Source organism: Rana temporaria, chromosome 10 (genome assembly GCF_905171775.1).
Source record: "Rana temporaria chromosome 10, aRanTem1.1, whole genome shotgun sequence".
In the NCBI taxonomy this organism is placed as follows: Eukaryota; Metazoa; Chordata; class Amphibia; order Anura; family Ranidae; genus Rana; species Rana temporaria.
Genome location: NC_053498.1, coordinates 98,426,925 through 98,432,924, shown reverse-complemented (window position 1 = coordinate 98,432,924; position 6,000 = coordinate 98,426,925).

Below are 6,000 nucleotides of genomic sequence, written 5' to 3'. Positions count from 1 at the left end.
CAGTGTGCAGGGGCGGACTGACCATTCGGTCAGTTGGGCACTGCCTGAGGGCCCCGTGGTGGGAGGGCCCGGGCCGGCTCAGTCCGAAACCTGGAGGTGCCCGGAGCAGTGGCAGCTTATCATACACAATAAAAAAAAAAAAACGAGTCTGTACCCCCGAGAAAGCAGTGTCTTGAACCATTAAATCCTGCTAGCTAGGATGATGTGGCTGTTGTATGAGAGGCTCGGGAGGGATGAGCTGGCCAGGATGGATGGCTCATCATGTGCACTAGTGAATAGCACCTGACCTGCTACCTGGTAAATAAGCACAGACACAGCACAGGGGAAGAAGGTAAAGTAACAAGAATCAGCATGGCTCTTATAACACAGATGAGACACAGACAGTGCTTTCATTATGACACTGACCTGCTTCTGCACAGGCAGGTCTGTGTGGATGCCATATGCCTGTGCAATTCACTCTGCCTCCGAATCCAGCAGCTCCTTCACAGACAGTCCTCCGCGGCAGTGACTTACGGCCCCGCCCCCTCAGCTGAATTCCACAGGGGGGAGAGGTGGCCGGAGCGCCTGTCACTGTAAATCCCCGCACGGCTCCATCCATCTCCAGCTCACACCTCACAAGCCTCTCATACAACAGCACAGCCACATCAACCTAGCTAGAGGGATCCAAGGCACTGCTTTCTCTGGTTTTTTTTCACTGTGTAGATTCTGACGCTGCTGCAGGCACCTCCATGGGCGGACTGAGCCAGCCCGGGCCCCCCCCACCACGGGCCCTCGGGCAGTGCCCGACGGACCGAATGGTCAGTCCGCCCCTGCCGATATCTCAACGGCAACATGGACCAGGTGCGCACACATGCACATGGCTATCCAGGGATGTTGAGAAGCGCCACCATCATGGCAAACTCCCTGTGGGTAATTGAACATAGTCAGTGTGAGAGATAGGGTCACTAGAGCAATGAGTGAACATCAAGTTCTGCTACAAATTGTGGAAAACTGCTATGGAGACGCATGAAATGTTGGTACAAGTGTACGGGTGGAAACCGCGAGCAGAAAATGTTCAAACACTTTCACAACGGGGAGGAAGCAACGGAGGGTGAGAACCCCAGACATGATCAAGTGAGTGTGACAAATTCCAGCACGAGATTGGCAACTGACTCTACGATTGATGGCGGAGGAATTGGGCATTAGCAAGGACACGGTATGCACCATTGTCTGTGAAGATTTGGGAAAGTAGAAAATCTGTTGCTGATTTGTTCCGCAGAAGCTGACAGGCAAACAGAAAGCAAAATAGATGGAAACCTCTCCAGTCTTCATTACCATGTGTGACCAGGATCCATCGCTTCTGCAAACCGTCACAGGGGATGAGACCTGGTGCTACCAGTTCAATCCAGAATCCAAGTGGCAATCAGGGGCAGGCACTGCCCGAGGGCCCCATTCCACTAGGGGGGCCCCATCAGGGTTGCCAGCCTCAGTAAAACCAGGGACAGTATGTCAAAATCTGTGTTTTTTTGTTTTGTTTTTTTACATCTGTCCCTGAAATGTCCCTACCGACATCCTTTTGGTCTAAAAATCCCAAGATTATAGCTGCCCGGTACATTCTCAGTGTGTGTGTATGTGTGTATGCATACTGTATGTGTGTGTCTGTATACTGTGTGGCCCCATAATCTATTGCCCGGGGGCCCCATAATCTCCTATTGCCCGGGGGCCCCATGAGTTGTCAGTCCGCCCCTGGTGGCAATTGATGGAATGGCGTTCACTGGCATACCTGCGACCCAAAAAAAGTCAATGTCATGAAAGACACATGTTTTACAGACGTGGTGGCAATCCACGAATGTGTGACAGTGATTCTGTGATCGATTCCTAAAGAGGCCTTTGCTGACAGTTTCCAGAAGCTTTATGAACATTGCCAAAAATGTGTTGTGAAGGATGGCAATTATTTTGAAGGCCAATATACAGTATCTCACATTTTTGTACATATTACATTTTTATCTTTTCATGTTACAACACTGAAGAAATGACACTTTGCTACAATGTAAAGTAGTGAGTGTACAGCTTGTATAATGCCGCGTACACACGATCGGACATTCCGACATCAAAACTGTGGATTTTTTTTCCGTCGGATGTTGGCTCAAACTTGTCTTGCATACACACGGTCACACAAATGTTGTCAGAAATTCCAAACGCCAAAAATGAAGTTCAATGATACCGAGCATGCGTTGAATTGATTCCGAGCATGCGTAGAATTTTTGTGCGTTGAATTGTGTACACGCGTTTGGAATTTCCGACAAGAGAAAAAAATTGAGAACCAGCTCTCAAACATTTGTTGTCGGAAATTCCAACAGCAAATGTCCGATGGAGCCTACACACGGTCTGATTTTCTGACAACAAGCTCACATCTAACATTTGTTGTCGGAAATTCCCACCGTGTGTACGCGGCATAACAGTGTAAATTTGCTGTCCCCTCAAGATAACTCAACAAATAGCCCTTAATGTCTAAACTGCTGGCAACAAAAGTGAGTACAAGGGTTTCTCCACCAAGTCATTCTTTGGCTATGGATCAAATACTTATTTTACTCACTGAACTGCAACTAAATTTATAACGCTCGACCAAAGCGCGGTATCGTCCAACAGGTACGACGGCACTATAAAGGGGATGTTCCATTCAAATGGCGCCACCCTTTGGGCTGCTTTTGTTGATCCTCTTGTTAGCAAAAGTTTGGTGAGAGACGATTCGCGCTTTTCAGCCTTGTGCTTTTCAGTCCGTTACAGCGTGACAAATGTGCTATCTCCATTACGAACGCTAGTTTTACCAGAACGAGTGCTCCCGTCTCATACTTGATTCTGAGCATGCACATTTTTTCCCCTCGGAAAAGCATACACACAAGCGGCTTTAATGACGAGAAAAAGACTGACTGGAAACGTGACGGGAAAAAATAGAGCAGGTTCAAATTTTTTCACCGGCAGTTTTTTCGTCGGGAAAACTGCTATGGAGCATACACACAGCATTTTTCCCGGGAAAACCGGTCATGTGTACGAGGCATTACTGCTGCTAAATGTATCACTTCCCGGTGTAGCCGAAGGTTTGGCTTGGTGGATCGACAAACCCCCCATTTAGTTTGCCAATTTCCTGATAGCAGCTCATGCAGGATTAATGCCTTAGTACCAATATGGTCCATTAGGGTAACAATGATCAGTGCAGCTCTCGACTATCATAGTCTAGAGAATGAGCTACACATAAAAAAACAATGGGCTAGATTCACAAAGACTTACGACAGCGTATCAGTAGATACGCCGTCGTAAGTCCGAATGCGGCGCCGTCGTATCTATAAGCGTATTCTCAATCTGAGATACGCTTATCTGTTGCTAAGATACGACCGGCGTAAGTCTCCTACGCCGTCGTATCTTAGCTGCATATTTACGCTGGCCGCTAGGGTTGTGTACATCGATTTACTCCGAGAATATGTAAATGAGCAAGATACGCCTATTCACGAACATACGTACGCCCATCGCAGTAAGCTACGCCGTTTACGTAAGGCATTTTTCAGGCGTAAAGATAAACCACCAAAAAGATGGCGTAGCCAATGTTAAGTATGGACGTCAGGACAGCCGTCCAATTTCACGTCGTTTACGTCGTTTGCGTAAGCCGATTCAGAATGGGGCTGGGCGTAGCCATTCTTAGAAAAAGGTTCTTGTACTACTTTGGGGGCGACTCGGGGCGACCTGCATTGACTTCTATACAGAAGTAATTTTGCAAGTCGCCTTAGATGTCGTCTTCATGTCGCCTGGCCGAGTCGCCCCCGAAGTCGTGCCGCCCCAGTGTGAACCGGCTCTTAATCTTTGTTTACTCCAGATCATTCTGTTTCATTGGTAAGGTATATGGATTGCGCTAAATCCTGAGAATTGTAATAATCTTATACCACTCAAAATGCAAATAAATACAAATATATATAAAATGTGCGCAATACTATATTCCAGTGATTGTACCTCTCCGTGCCAACAGAATATATCAACTTAAGCTTTATATGCAATAAACCATTGTGTAACCAACGCTTGCCAATTTTCAAAGTGCATGTGCAAAAATACATAAGTTAAATGAGTATAATTCAAAGTGCATGTGCAAATGTGCATATTTTTGAAAATAACGCCATCATCTACCATAAATGTAAATATCATTTTGTAAGGACTCAACCTTTAAAATGTTTCTCAAAAAAAAAGCATACACAATTATCTTTTCATTCCACAGGCGCATGGAATCAGAGGTGAGCTCTGATGTCATGGCGTGCGCTACAAATACACCTATGCTGATACCAATCAACCACACACACATCCTTTTCAGTGATATACTACTATACAGCACATATTCATTTCCTGTGCAACTGCTAGCAAGGCAATTTGTAATCGAAGAGGAATTTGACTCATCACAGGAAGCCGAATACAGTACTGATCAGATTGGCATAGTATGTTTTCCATCCATCTTTATAAATTTGCCTGCTGAAAGCTGTTATTAACATTAACAGAATACTCCGGTGTTACCAGAACATCAAGATATCTTTTTAAAGTAAGAAATATAATAAGAAGTTTTTTGGAATTCTCAAAGCCAAAAATTTTTTGGAAGTTACTAATAATGGTAGAGACACATTATATGACCAAAGGTATGTGGGCTCCTCCAAACCTCCAACAACCTCTAAATTACCGAGTTCAGGTGTTTCCAGTGAAAGGTGCTTTTTAAATTGCAGCTTACAAAGACGTTTTATGCCGCGTGCACACGATCGGTCAAACCGATGATAACGGTCTGATGGATCGTTTTCATCGGACCAAACCGATCATGTGTGGGCCCCATCGGTTATTTATCCATAGGTTAAAAAAAAAGCAATCTTGTTTTAAATTTAACCGATGGATACCTAACCGATAGAAAAAAAAACTATCGTTTGTAGGCACGTCCATCGGTTAAAAATCCACGCATGCTCAGAATTAGGTTGACGCATGCTTGGAAGCATTGAACTTCGTTTTTTTCAGCACGTCGTTGTGTTTTACGTCACTGCGTTCTGACACTATCCGGTTTTTGGAATGATGGTGTGTACTCACATCAGGCTATCAGTCTGCTTCAGCGGTGAACCGATGAAAACGGTCCGTCGGACCATTCTCATCGGATGGATCGACCGTGTGTATGCGGCCTTACAGACCACTTGGCCCTACAGGTAAGCCTAGATTAAGGCTTACCTGTGGGTGCAAGAAATATCTCCTTAACCTACATGGTTAAGGAGATATTTGCAGAAAACACTGCACCGATGTCTATGGCGCATGCACACCGTAGACACCGGCACAGGTGCAATGAGCGTGCCGTTAGTAAATGGGATCGAGCCGTCCCTGACGGCTCCCGCACGCATGCATGGGAGTGACGTAATCGCTGCTCTGGCCAGTGTCTCGTGTCCTGATTGGATAAATTGATAGCAGCGCAGCCATTGGCTCCCGCTGCTGTCAATCAAATCCAATGACGCAGACACCAGGGGGCGGGGCCGAGTCCGGCTTTCTGTGTCTATGTACGCAAAAGCTGTACTCGGGAGCGCGCCCGCACGGGTACCCCCAAGGAGAGCGCTTCTCTTGGGTGGTTAGCCGATGTGGGGAGGAGCCAGGAGCGCCGTTGTGGGACCCCAGAAGAGGAGGATCGGGGCCACTCTGTGCAAAACGAACTGCACAGTGGAGGTAGGTATGATATGTTTGTTTTTTTTGTTTTTTAATACATGAGGGTTTAGTAACCCTTTAAACCTGAACTCTGGAAGTCATATGTATTCTTTCTTGAACCTTGGTGTGCTCTGTGTATTTCTTTCAGATCTGTGCAGTAATCGAGTGTGAGACTTTGCCTCTGTTCAGGAGCTTCCTGTATTAAAGACCGCTCACTGTTGCTCTCTCTCCTGGTTCAGGGTGACTGGTCTTGTATCCACCCCCTCCTGTAGCTTTCTGCAGGCACCTGTACTGGATGGAGCCAAGGCTGCTGTTAGAAGC